General features: G+C 40.4%; 1 pseudogene; it reads left to right on the top strand.

Moving 5' to 3' along the window:
• Positions 1–6,422: 6,422 nt before the first annotated feature.
• LOC139467483 (uncharacterized) lies at positions 6,423–14,955 on the top strand (annotated as a pseudogene).
• Positions 14,956–15,461: the final 506 nt, after the last annotated feature.

Genomic DNA, 15,461 nt, shown 5'->3' with positions numbered 1-15,461 from the left:
CAGGGGGACACGATATTACTTCACTCACGCTGCCAGGATAAATGGTCTGCTTGGGAGAACTTGTGGTTGCTTCACGTGGTTTGACAAGATAGATGTATATTGATATACGTGTGAATAATGTACATATTGTCAAAAGCCGGGCATATTTAAATTTACCCTTTTGAATTTGTAGATGCAGTTTCAAGCTAAGAGGTTCGATGTCAGACTGCAAGCGATGTCTCTTTGTTTTAATTGATATGCGAGTTTCATTTTTCAAATTACTGTTTCATCAGAGACCATATAATATATGGTCTCTGGTTTCATTCTCACTGTATGAAAACATCTACTGTAGAACAACTAGGCACTCCTTACACGGTTTCCATCTAAAAGAGATTTGAAACAGAGTTGAATAAACTCAAATCATATTACACACCCTTTTATCAAGGGGGGCACGGGTGACCCAGTCGTCTAAGGCGCCGCGATTCGCTGTGCAGAGTTGCGTCCCATGGGCACACCAGAAACCTATGATTGTGGGTTCGAATCCCGGTTCGCCCCGATTATGTTTCTAGGTTTGTCAGCACCATGCCCGTGCTCTGGGTTTCATCGAAGTGGTAAATGTCTGAGACCTGCATCACTTCGGGCTTTCCTCCGACATTAAGCTGACACGCCATGATATAACTGGAATACTGTTAAAAGCAGCGTTAAACCCAACTCACTCACTTTTATCAAGCTGTCGCAGGTACCGTGAAGAAAAGAAAGGGTTTGTAAAAAACAAAAAACACAACTCATACTTTCGTGTAAATATTAAAACTCAACATCCAACAGATTAGAAAAAATAACTCAGCCTCAATAATAAGCTCGTCAATACAGAATATTTCGTGAGCAAAGCCATAATCTTTAAAAGTTGACCTGACCATGAGAGATATATATTAATAATATTCCAAACCATCCATTTCAAGAGGCCACAACAGTTGTTGATTGTGATGGGAAATGACCATTTAGCATCATATACCCTTACCTGGAAACTGACGAGCAAACTAAACCTTACTAATCAACATTGTTTGTTAAAAAAACCAAAAACATAAAGATACTTGTAACTGTGGTCAAAAGACATGAATTAACAACTTCATTTCAAGTTACCCCATGCGAATCAGGTTGGCCTAAAATGTACCCTATTGCAGTTAGATATGCATCCGTTGTGAGGATGATGGGTTTGTTTTGGTGGGGATATGCAAAGATGGGGGTTGTTGTAAGGGCTTGCTTTAGCTTTTCGAATGCCTGTTGGCAATTGGATCATTCCAAATACAAAATAGCTTGCTTCAAATTTGTGATAATACAGGCCAAATGACACATGTCATGGATATGTTTAGAGGGTGGGATCTGTGTGACTGAATCTCTTTTTGAAGGATCAACATGGATGCCATCTTTGCTGAAGATATGCCCTTAGTAGGTGACTTGTTTTTGTCGCAAATTTACATTTGCTATAGGTTTTAGAGTGAGTCCGGCTTATTTGATATTTTGGAATACTGCCCTGTGGTGATTCATATGTTCCAAAAGCGTTTTAGAAAATATTATGTCACTACATACATTAGTAGTGTGTAACGCCAAATCATTTTTTATTGCCTCTGAAATGGTTTGCAGAAATGCCATAGCATGTTTTTGGCAGAAACGGAGGTGATTCCATCCAATAACACCATCGGGTGTAATATTGGCCGACTTGAGTTTTGCATCTGGATGGAGTGGTATTTGCCAAAAGCCACTAGCACAATCAAGCTCACTTAGAATATTGGCAGAGGTGGTAAAGGAGAAAATAAAGGTTTGGTAATTTGCACCTGACTGGAAATTTTTCGTAATGGGTGCGTTTGCCTATAATAAGAGAGTCTAATGGGTCTGGTGTCACCTGTTTCTATTTTGTGATGATGTCAGTGAGTGTGTCCTAATTCGGACCAATCTCAGGCCAAAACTGATCTTTGTGATTGGAAAAATGCATTTAACCCAACCCAAATGACTATACTCGACATGGTGTATTTCTCATCAACGTATGACATGACAAAGTAGACACAATTCATGGATAACAAGTTCTTTTATTACTGGGAAGGCGTCGGTGTAGATCCTGATTACGCCTGCGATGTCTATATTTAACCACGTGTCATCGGATAGACATTGACATGCATGCTGGGGAACAGCACCTCCACACATGCACTTGAGGACGGTGAATTCTAAACAGATAATGAATACGCGATGTGCCCCAAAGCACGTCCTGTACAATTGGGGCCAGGACATAGCGACTGTGTAACATGAGTCGCTGGTTGGTTGGTTGGTTGGTTGGTTTGTTGGTTAACGCCGCAGTCAGCAATATTCCAGCTATAATCGCGTCTGGACCAGACAATCCAGTGATTAATATCACGAGCATCGAACCACACAATTGGGATCAATGACATGCATCAACCAAGTCAGCGAACCTGACCACCCGATCCCGTTAGTCGCATCAGGTACACGGATCCACCGACCTCAAAATTCGAAAACTGAAAAAAACAAATATAGTTGTTTGTTTTAAACCGAAAACAAAATCCCCACAAAGCCAGGCCTCACGTCTTAGCCTGTATAACATAGATAGTTATGTCATGGCGGCCTGTGATGAAAGTGTTAACTATACGGTAAACCAGGGGCAGATGCCCTATACATGCCTCCATGTCAATAGAGTCGACTCAATGTGTATTGGATGGTCACAGTATCTTCCTCAGTATCACACACGGGATTGTAAATATAAAATATCAACGCCTGAGAATAACCAGTCTCGGTTATCTGCCGAAACAGATTCTACTGGGCGTAACAGGGAAAATAGTGATGAGCATTATGTGAATTGATCACTGAAAATCAGTGATGACACCAGGTGTTCGCGAAAACTGTAAGAGTGTCCTGCGCTATCGGTAGCATCAGCCATTCACACAATTTGCATAAATATCCTCATCATGCAGTATTATACGGGGTTGTAAAAATAAAACGTGAAACGAGAATAACCTGTCTCGATCATCATCTGAAACTGACCTCGTTGGGTGTAACAGGCAAAATAGCGATGAAAATGTCCTGCCCTATCTGTAGCACTAGCCACTCACAATTTAGATAAAAAGTGAGTGTTTGTAGCCTGACGCTACCGTCCGCAATAACCAGTGATTTGCAATGTCATCTTCCCGAGGTAAGAGAGTTAACTGACTATAAAAGTCCAGTTTCCACACTTGCCGAACTAGGCAGGTATTATGGAGTAACATTTTGGCTGGACTAACGAGTCTATGCATAGTCCAATCAAAATCGCGCAACGAAATCGAAATCCGGTTCGTAAACTGTCGTGCAGATTTCGGTCGATTGCAGTATTTGCAAGCATGTGCACCGCCAACTCATTGTCAACAGATATTTTCCAAATAATTTCATGTTTTTAATCAAGGTGCTCACGTGATTTGATGCATTTCACGATGTAAGACCCGTTTTATTACAGTATAGACCTTGATTATCGATCAGATCGTCTTGACTGGCAGCCACTGTTTTGTTTGAAGCAAATGCAAGTGATACGAGAGGTGGAATCTGATTGGTCTATAGGAGAAGCTTAGAAGGGACATAACTCGTAATAGCCACTGGTGGCGCTGCGATAGAACCCAGGAATTCCAGCCTAGTTCGGCAAGGGTTGAAACTGGACTTTTATAGTCTTGCGTCGGGAAGATGTGCAATGTAGAAAGTCGCTGTTTTCTAACGACGAATCAAGTCACAGCCGTGTACCCGCGAGAGGGAAACCAGCGAGAGCTCTGACCAATGAGAACCCAGACTACATTGCACCAACGGCAAACCGCATGTGTCACAGCTTTGAAAACATCTACTCTATAGACATTGCTTGAATATCCCGCAAAGGTATAGGCCTGGCACTCAATTCCTGCACGGAGAAGGGCTAATTTGACTTTCACGAGAATTACACGACCTCATTTCACTGCTTGACTTAAGGTAGAATTTTGATAGGCGTCGAGACAACACGGTGTACCGACCGTGTGCTTTCACAGGCGATGGAAGAACACTCTCACTCACTCACTCACTCACTCACTCACTCACTCACTCACTATGGTTGTAGTTTGCGAGGTATACTGGGTCTACCTATGAGCGAGTGAAGAAGAGTGTACGCCTTTTGTTTTAGTAATATTCCATCAGTATCACGGCGGGGGACACACATAGTTGGCAGAACCCACTATAGGTAATTGACCCCGTACTTTCGGCGTGGTGAGAAAACGCTTTAAGGGCTATAACCAGTCACCCCTCTGTTTAACCCTATGCACGAACAGTGAAGAGGCCTTAAAGGGGGACTCGGCTCCAAGAAATTGTCAGTCCCAGCCAGTTTGGTTTATATCGTTCAAACACCACTTCACACCACCCGTTAGCTCAAATGTATACCAATATCACAGTTAATGATTAAGCTAAATGTTCCAATTTAAAACAGTCACTATATTACAACGTGTATAGACTTAAACTGAAAATCGGCCCCTTTAATAGACTTTGTTGATCACTGACTGTACCAAGATAGGACATATCTCTATTTAAACATGCGGGAGACACGTGTTACCAGGTCACTCCAGAGTAGAAAGTCAATGGCATTGCGAAGGAGGTTATATTCAAGTGTAATACGTAAGCTATGACTCATGAAACAAGGACTGGTCGACCCCGATTCAGTATAATGTGTCTGCGTGGGGTATCCATGCACGCACACACGCACGCACACACATACACACACACTCTGTTCACACATTCCAGTGTACTGGCCTTAAACATCCCATGTCTTGACTGTACTACACTATGTAAATGATACCATAAACATTACGTGTGGTCATCTTGACCCGGAACGCTGTGACATTAAGATTAATATGTACCTGTGTTATTTACAGGTACATCTCGCAGTTAAATGATAAAATTATAAGTTGGGCTCGAAACCTGGAAACAAAATATCCATTGTTAGGCTCCATTTGTCACAGATAAACCTTCTTTGAACATGCACACACGCACGCGGATGTCAAGATGCGTCAGAAACAGAAAGTAGATATTTGCGCATGTCCAGATATGGTATAACCACAAGATACATTCCACGGAAATATATTGAAATACCGTGTATTGGAACTGTATTGCAGTATTTCAGTCATATAAAGGCAAGTGAGCTTTATGTGGGAGGAAAGTCCGAAGTGATGCCAGTCTAAAACGTTAACCACTTTGTTGGAACCCATGGACGAGCACGGGTATGGTGCTGACAAACCTAGAACATGACCAGAGTGAACCGGGATTCGAACCCACGATCATATGTTATCGGCACGGCCGACTGTGGTCTTTGACTATGATCACTAATAAGGTCATCTGTTTGCAGAGTGTAAATGATGCAAGGACACGGATAATACAGGCGATTGGTGGTACAATATGGATAAATTATTTGTGCAAACAAATCTTGGCAACTTGGGGACCATGGCATAGAGTCTTTGGCTCTTCCTTTCCTTGCCAGGTACAACAGATCTATGTAAATGCCATGTTTATACAAAGAGCAATTATTATGATCATGATTATATTTTGGAAAAGGTATCTGTACAAATCTAAGATAGCTGCTTTAATTACGGTAATTTGTAGAATGGGTTGGTGGCCTACATATTGTATAAATTCTATCTGTCGGTCTGCCTGTTTGGGTCTATGTGCATGGCGCCGACCTTCTGGTGTTTGTTAGTGACAAGGAGGCAAACCGTGGTTCTATCCCGATGTTGTCTGTAGTTTCTAAACCAGGCTTCAGACTCGCCATGATCTCAGGGCGATTTCCTGTATGTGATAAAAGCTTTCAAGAAGTTAAATGATAAAATCATAAGTTGGGGACCGAAGATGTATAAATTGTTCGTCTCCCCCCGTCATAAAATAACATCTGTCTTCAACAAAAGGCCACCATCATAAAAACAAGAAACATTCTTCAAGAAACGTTTTTCGAACGTGCAAACATTGTGATGTTAATTTCTTGTGAAGCTTATAAATTCAGGAATACGATGGCAGTCATTTGCCCTTCATTTACGCATGTCACGTGACGCATAAAGTTAAGTTTATTTCAAGAATCGTTTTACCCCCATCGTTTCGAAACTGTGATTGGTAAAATCAGTTTCGATACAGCATTCCACCAGTGTGTTTCTACTCCTCAGTTCTCAACAATCCAATTTATACATGTAAAGAACATTCTGAAGCGGAATACAATGGAACTGTTGTCTCTCGGAAGGCAAGCTGAGCGCCGTCTCTTCGAGTTGACGACGCGCAGAGTGATCCGGGAACCAGCATACCCATAAAAGGGGGATTTTCGTTGTCTGTGACGTCATGAAATTATGACATCACATCATTGTCTTTCCCACTAGATCGCAGTCAAGCAGTGTTTTATAAGTGTCGATGCTATCTTTCTGCCAGAAATGGGATGCAAACAGACTAAGGTTAAGCCTTTCAAGCAGACATCTCCCGAGGAGGCTCTGACGGGCAAGATCAACTGTCCTCACGAGCTCTACTACGCCAAGTCTCAGGTGACACCGCCCACACCCCGACTATCAGGGACGGAGATTCTTCAACAGTTACGAGATGAGGGCTTGGTCCCCGACCGTCAGGCCAGCGGAGGAGTTGACTTCTCTGTCCCCGCAGTGGAGGGGGTTGTTCCCCGTGGCAGAGCTCCCCGACGTTTGGAGCAAATCCCAGTTCGAAGCTTTTACACAGCTGAGAGGACAGAAGGCGGATCTATACAGGCTGGAAAGGTATGTTCAGAACATAAAAACCTTAATTCACTTAAACCGTTTTCATTACTAAACATGAATTTGTCTTGATCTCCCAATTTCATAACGATCTAATTCACCATTTTAAACAGGTTGGTAGAACAAGTCCAGAGGAAACAACTGGACAGAGAAATAAAGCACAAAGCTGTCAAGGACGAGAAGAAACGTCGCCTTTTCATCAAGAAGATGAAGGCGGAGCACCAGCTCCAGACGAGGGAGGAGAAACTGAAGAGGCTGGAAGAAGAGCGGGCGATGGTGAAGAAGAAGGCAGCCAAGAAGTTGACTTTGGGGTGGCCAGTCGGGGCGGGAATAGGGCCGCATGTCTGTGATTTGGGTTGGGTGGGATTGAGGTTGGGGTGTGTACATGTGCGTGCGTGTGTGTGCGTGTGCGTGTGCGTGTGCGTGTGCGTGTGTGTGTGTGTGTGTGTGTGTGTGTGTGTGTGTGTGTGTGTGTGTGTGTGTGTGTTCGTGCTGTTGTGTGTGTGTTCGTGCTGTTGTGCGTGTGAAGTGAGGGTGGCGTTGAGGAGAAGGGGGGATGGTGTGGTTTGGATCTCGTGTCAAAATATCAAATGTACATAAACAGTTGTATAACAGTCATAGTCTAACTTATATGTGCGTGTGTGTGCGTGTACAATGTATAATGTTTTGATGGAAAGGGTTTCTGAACATTTATCAACAACCTGTATTTGCAAGGACCTGAACCAGGACATGACATCGATAGAGCTGTATACAGAGGAAACCAACTTTCTTGTTTGGTACATCAATATGAACTTGAGATATTTTGTACCAGAGACCATAGAGCGGTATGTGTTCTCTGATTGTACCGAATCTATCTGATGCCTTTAACAAACGGTTTACAGTTGCATTACCTACCACATATCAGGGAGTTTATGTCGTCTTTGTATAGTCTCCTTGAATATATGTAAGTTTCTTTATTGATTTGTACTGTGTATAATATTGAACTTCAAGCAAGTTACAAAGATTTCAATGTCTAATATTTGTCCAGCCCAAACATGCCTTCTCCGTTACATACTCCGTATGGACTGTCAAATGTTGCTGTAACATGACAGTGTGAGTGTAAAATAAACAGTTCAAAGTGTAATGCACTGGTACTTTGTTCCTTCAGTAGTATAGCGGCATGCTTATGTAGTGTCGACAACGTACATATATACAGTAAATCATATAACCCTATCTCTTGTAAAGCCATTAACACTTAAGCAGTAACAACAGATAGATCACTGAAATAACTGGAATACGTTGTCCGGTTTGCGAACATCTCTTCTTTACAGTGTTGAATATGAACTGGACGAAACTGTTTTGAAAAGGAAATCAATTAACGTCAGATAGATGTGTACAGATCTATATAGACGCTATAAGAATGCCATATGGATCTTCGGGAATGCATTAACATTAGATCTATACAGAAGCTTTTGGACTGCCATATTGATCTAAGTGAATGCATTAACGTTAGACAGACGTGTACAGATCTATATAGAAGCTAAAGGAATGTCATATCGATCTAAGGGAATGCATTAACATTAGATCTGTATAGATCTATATAGAAGCTACATGAATGGCTTATTGATCTAAAGGAATGCATTAACGTTAGATCTGTACAGATCTAGAAGCTATAGGAATGTAATATTGAACTGCGTGAGTGCATTAAAGTTATACAGGTGTGTACAGATTTATATATAAGCTATTGGAATGTCATAATGTCTTAAGTGAATGCATTGACGTTAGACAGACGTGTACAGATCTATATAGAAGCTAAAGGAATGTCATATCGAAAAATAGGAATGCATTAACATCAGATCTGTATAGATCTATAGAGAAGCTACATGAATGGCTTTTTGATCTAAAGGAATGCATTAACGTTATACAGATCTGTACAGATCTATATAGAAGCTATAGGAATGACATATTGGTCCACGGAACGCATTAACGTTGACAGATCTGTTCAGATCTATTTGTTTGTATATTGTTTAACGCCGCACTCAGCAATATTCCAGCTATATGCATGACGGAGGTCTTTAAATAATCGAGTCTGGACCAGACAATCATGAGCATCGATCCACGCAATTGGTATGCGATGACATGCATAAACCAAGTCAGCGAGCCTGAGCACCCGATCCCGTTAATCGCCTCTTACGACAAGCATAGTCACCTTTTATGGCAAGCATGGGTTGCTGAAGACCAGTTCTATCCCGGATCTATATAGAAGTTATAGGAATGCCATATTGATCTAAGGGAATGCATTAACGATAGACAGATGTGTATAGAAGCCATAGAAATGTCATGTTGGTATCGGGAATGCATTATGTGAAATAAAAAGTAAATATTCAACTTTTATCTCTTTACATGCAGACCCATAAACATTTTATCTTAAATTGGGGGATACGCCCCTTTATTTATATGATATATTGACATGTGGCACGCAGGGGGATTTTCGTTTAAGGATTTGTGTGCAGGTCCTTGGGGGTTGATGCCTAAGATACCTTGTTTGACATGACGTCACTTGCTTTCGCATTCCATGATGTCATGATTGTTTTGTCAATTACGTCACGATTGCTACAGGATAGATCCTAATACATTTGGATTCTATATACCTTTTTCAATGTTCACTCGACGATGCGTCTCAGTGAATGTATGTTTAATATTGGTAACAATTTTGCATTGACGAACTCAGCGAAGGAGCGGAAGGACTAAGCATGTAAGAAGAATGCATCTGCAATCGTGTACATGTAATTACTTTTTTTTCTTTTAATGATTGTATATATCTATAACAAAGCCAGATCATGAACCCTTTAGAATGGGTTATTCTCATTCGTGTAATGATTTTCACGAGAACTTCAGAATGTGTAACTTTTGGGGATGGGACATTTGTTTTTCATTGTTTCAAGACATATACTCTTTGTTTCCTTCACCTCTGAAACGGAGGAGCCGTACTTTATTTTGTTTCACACATTATTTTTTATTTAAAGACATCACCATTTCCAGCGTATATGAAATGGGCGGTCGCTTACTGTTCAAAATGGAGTCTTGAAGTAAATTTGAATAAAACCAATGCTGTAGTTTTTAGAAAAGGTGGTATTGTTGCAAAACATGAAAAATGGTTTCTTGGTTCGTCTGCCTTGATTGTAGTCACCTTCTATAAATATTTAGGTCTTATGTTCTCCTCTAGATTGTCATGGTCTAAGGCATGTAAGCAATTAGCTGCTCAGGCGTCGAAAGCCATTATGCCTCTTCATACTTTTTTCAGGAAAAATAGTTGTGTGTCTTTTTTCACAGCATGTACCATTTTTTAAGGCAAAATTAAGCCTATACTCTTGTATGGTTCTGAAATATGGGGTGCTAAGTATTACACTGCAATTGAAAAAGTTCACACTTCATATTTCAAATGTTTTTTCGGTGTTGGTAAGTTTGCCTCAAACAAGGCATTTCTTGGTGAAACAGGCCATTGTAATATTTTTGTAGCAAGCCAATTAAGGGTAATTAAGTATTGGATTAAATTACTTAGAATGATGCCTGATAGATACCTATATCAGTGTTACAAAATGTTAAAGGTACTTGATGATAATGATAAAAATAATTGGGTTTCAGATGTAAGAAATCTATCATTTGTTGGTGGCTTTTCATATGTATGGATTTCCCAAGATGTGGGAGATCCACAGTTATTTTTATATTCATTTAAGCAAAGACTAAAGGATATATTTTGTCAACAGTAGCACCAAAGTATTTTTGAATCACTTTATCTTAGCAAGTACAGCAAAGTAAAATCATTGTTACAAACTGAAAGATATTTAACTTGTTTAAATGCTAAAAGTTTAATAAGAGCTCATTGTAAACTTTTTAATTTTAATGTTAATGTATGTCGCAGGTCCAAAGACGGTGATATTGCTGAGCTCTATTTGTAGAAACTGTTCATCCGGAGAAGTAGAAGATGAATACCATGTCTTACTTATATGTGAAACGTATTCCCATTTACGGTATAAATTTCTCCCCATGTTGCAAGGTATTTTTAAAGACCGTACGTTAATGATAAATCTGCTAAACTCTGAAAATCCTCATATAACCATGCTGTTTCTATATTCTTAAAACATGTCTTTAAAATGAGGAATGTGTAACTAGATTTATCTAATCAAGTACATCACGTGACAAATGTTAATATCCAATCTGCATTGTACTATGGGCCTTGGTGCCTAAATTACTGAATAAACTGTCTCTCTGTCTATGAAATGGGCGGTCGCTTACTATGTGTGGACATGCTTGACTTGTGGTCATGGCCAAGGCTTCTCATTGCAGTATATTCAATACAAAACAATATACATGCTTTAATCAAACGATTGTTGAGTTTGTTATTGATGTGTTGAACGCAACAAAAGAATGGGCTTTGGGGTATTTACTTTCGAGTAGCCACACATGATCCTTATATAATTCAGTTCAGATTATTTTCTAGTTTTCGGTTCAGTTTGTGTCATCGTGGACGACCCATTGTCCCAGTGGTCAGTTACATCACTCATGTGTCGGACACAGAGGTCAGGGTTACCCCCGGGCCAGTATCACCTGTGTCAGCCTATTAATCTTGTAGTCCGGTGTCAGGGGTCGTCAGCTGGACGTAAGTGGGCATTTCGTATCTGATACGACTCCGACCTGAGGGGACATTCTGTAGAAGGAACCATGTGGAGTTTATTGTCCCGTTATTATATATACAGACCCTGGCGTTATTATATATATACAGACCCTGGCGTTATTATATATATACAGACCCTGACGTTATTATATATACAGACACTGACGTTATCATATATACAGACACTGACGTTATTATATATATACAGACCCTGACGTTATTATGTATACACAGACCCTTACGTTATTAAACATACAAACCCTGGCGTTATTATATATACAGTCCCTGGCATTATTATATATACAGACCCTGACGTTATTGTATATACAGACCCATACGTTATTATATATACAGACCCTGACGTTATTTAATATTATATATACAGACCCTGACGTCATTATATATACAGTCCCTTACGTTATTATATATACAAACCCTGACGTTATTATATATACAGACCCTGACGTTATTATATATACAGACCCTGGCGTTATTTAATATTATATATACAGACCCTGACGTTATTATATATACAGACCCTTACGTTATTATATATACAGACCCTGACGTTATTATATGTACCGACCCTGATGTTATTATATATACAGACCCTGACGTTATTATATATACTAGTACAGACCCTGACGTTATTATATATATATATATATACAGACCCTGACGTTATAGTTAGCATAGATGGTAACATGGAGATTAAGATTAAGTACGGTTGGTGTGGGGTTGGAAAGGGGCAGGGTTAAGGTTGGGGCGTGGGGTAAAGTTGGGGTAGTCTATCATACAGACCCTGAAACAACTACATCCCATGCAAGTCTATAATATTTGGCAAGTCTAGATGACTGCAGTATCTGAAAATGAAGAAAGTCTCCAAGGGCTCCATTTTATTATATTTCATAGCCATAATTTAACATTTCAGAGACTAGATGTTAGTGTAAAGTTGAGGTTGAGAAGATGTGAACTGGATTGATATATGGAAGATTGAGGGGTGAATGTAAGGGGTCCTGACCAGAGGCTATTAAAGAGTAGGTAAAACAACATCAACGTGTTCTACCTAGAAAACGTACCGAATAAACCCAAGTTAAAGAGGTAAGTTTAGAAATAAGACGCCCGGTGAGCTTCAGCTTGTCAAGCGTCGGGCGTTGGCTCAAAGGGTGTATTTTGTAGTCGACGTACATTTGTTGACATAAAGTACAGGTTCTCTTTAAACAGAAGTGACAATTATGGAGATAGAAATATTTCCTGTCAATGACTCGCAAATGCAAAGTGTAGTACCGGTAACACATTCAACGCTCACAAAGTATATAGATATAACGATCGTATGATGCAGTCTTATGCATTCGAAGAAAAAAAATGGCAGTTGTCGTACGCATGGGAAGGGTGTGGCCGATGGTTGACGGTCAGTGGTGGAACTGCACTCGCAGCATAGTGGATGAGGATGAGCATCAAACAGACCGACAGATTCATACGTTTAGAAAATAGACAACACGGTGGTGCTAAGCAAGTCCATTCATAAAATCCGTAAATTTATAAAGTCACGGTTAATGAGATTTTCGTTTCTTTTATTGTTTATCATAAGAAGTACCTCTTAAACAAAACAGGCTTCCGCCCAGGGTAGCAGAAAGGCCATGATATGAAAAGAATGTTTAACAACTTATCAGTACATCTAAGTTGCTTTACAGAAAATAGCATGCTTCTCACTCACACATTCACTCTGGTAATACAAATACACTGCATATATCAATATGCATAATCTAGTAAAGCTTATATATGCTGTCGTGTAGGAAATCACATGGCCTCAAACATTAAAGTCGAAAACTAAATTAGGTGAAAGCTGCTTCTCGTTTTCGAAAAGATTAGGACACCGCATCCGAGCTCCATAGAATAGAACGTTTTGAAAAACACATCTTTTTCAATGCTGTATTGCGAAAACGCTTCCTTTTTCACGAGATGAAAATATTTTTGTTTTGTTTTTGAATTCGCATCTATAGATATACGTAGAAGTAGATCTAAATCGAACGCATTATCTGTGAAATAATTATGTTCCCTTTAACCCTAAAAAATATCAATTCTGCCCAAATGTCAAACTATAAGCTTAAACAAACTGGTCTATCCACACTGACACTTCATCCCCAAATTCTTTTATTACATCACAGTTCTACAAGTGAGTAATTGTTTCCTTTTCATTGTGACAGAAGGGGCACAGGTCATTTTGAAATGTTGACTAATAACCGAATCATTGATGTCAGGATAACTGTAGGAGACTTCTGGTGCGAATTTAGTACATTCAGAAGGATATAACCCCCACGGCATTAACCCCGACTCACTGAAGCCTTTCACGTACAACCGCAATCCTACTTAAATAACTTGTGACGGTGACGGTGACGGTGACGGTATCTATTCATATCAGGATTAATCATTAACTTGATGTTTCTCTTTTTAATGATATTTTATGAGCGCTTTCGTATTCATTGATTAAGGCCAGAGTCGTTGGTTTCATGTGATATAAACCCAGAGAACAAATCATTAGTTCATTCATAAAATGCCCGAAGATTTCCAAATATCAGTATGCCTTGTGAACTTTACCAAGACCTGGGCATCGTCCCACAAAGCGTTCTTAGCACTACGACTATCGTAAGCCAGTGTTCAAGTATGGGTGTTACGATCACCTTAGCGCTAAGATGGATTTGTGGGACGGGCCCTGGTATATAATCACGTGCAACCAATGCTGAAATTCACGAGGTTAATTTGTCGGGTATATTTAGTTCTAATATCATTACAAATATGAAAATACAAATACATCCCAGACAGTTATCTTTGTTATGAATGATTATAGAGCGTAATGAATTAATCACTGTGGATCCAAGCGTGTTCCCTGTGCACAAACTGTGAGCCCTGGCGGTCTACGAATGTACTGACATACCGACGTGTATCATCAGTGTTTCTCATCGAGATGGCGGTCACGGGTGGAGGGGCATTATACGACATAAACACAAGGTGTGACATTTGCTATCATGAACCACACAAGCGAGGGTTGGCGTTTATAAGGCGACCAGGCGATGTGTAATGTTTATTTTGCTCCCTTGCTGAAATACACCATCCCACATGGCATCGTATTATATAGTTTCGCGGAGATAGTTCAAAACAGCTGCATTGTTTTGGTACCTCGAAAAGAGCATCATGGGTACAGTTGGAACGTACACTTTCAAACCATGTCAACAGGCTCAGACACAAAAGGGTGGTCGGGTAGCCTCCTGGTTGAGGCGTTTGCTCGTCACGCCGAAGACCCGGGTTCGATTCCCGACATTGGTACAATGTGTGAAGCCCATTTCTGGTGTCCCCCGCCGTGATATTGCTGGAATATTGCTAAAGGTAGCGTAAAGTCAAACTCACTCACTCAGACACAAACTCATTTCTTATGTTGCACGGCATCAACAGGCCAACCTCCACCATAATCGCAAAGAAGAGTATTTCCGGGGGAAGAAGCCGATCGTGTTTGGAGTGGCACGGAATGTCGTGGTCAAGTGATTTGGTGCAGATTGTGTTCGCGCTGTCAGAAAATATGTCCAGAATACAAAACGTCTTATAAGATCACTTAATATACGATGGCTGACCCTTCAACCACATTACGCCCCATCATGGCTACAACATCGAATAAATGTTCTCACTTGATACATAATGGATAATGGCCAGCGCCAAGTGAATAACTCTTCAGCTAAGACCCACTACAGATGAAAAATCGTCTTGATATTGATACGGATAATGAAATTATCCTGCCTCGACGTCAGGTAGATTCATACAAATATACATTTAGAATATATTTTGTTCCGGAGAAAATCACTGGTGCCATAAATTCCGATCAGATAATGAGCCGAAAGGTCAGACCAGGTATTACTGGGACTTATATCCCAAGAAGATTACTGACTAAAGCACGAGTGACGGCCCGTGTGACCACCAGACGACATCGACATTCCTGGAATTGCTTTGCAATACTGTTAAGTAACACATGTGTCAGCTTGGCGTCGTGGGGGGCT

The sequence above is a fragment of the Haliotis cracherodii genome, unplaced genomic scaffold (assembly GCF_022045235.1).
Source record: "Haliotis cracherodii isolate W230 unplaced genomic scaffold, xgHalCrac1.p SCAF_2, whole genome shotgun sequence".
In the NCBI taxonomy this organism is placed as follows: Eukaryota; Metazoa; Mollusca; class Gastropoda; order Lepetellida; family Haliotidae; genus Haliotis; species Haliotis cracherodii.
Note: the sequence above shows the minus strand (reverse complement) of the source record. Positions and strands in the feature narration are given on the sequence as shown.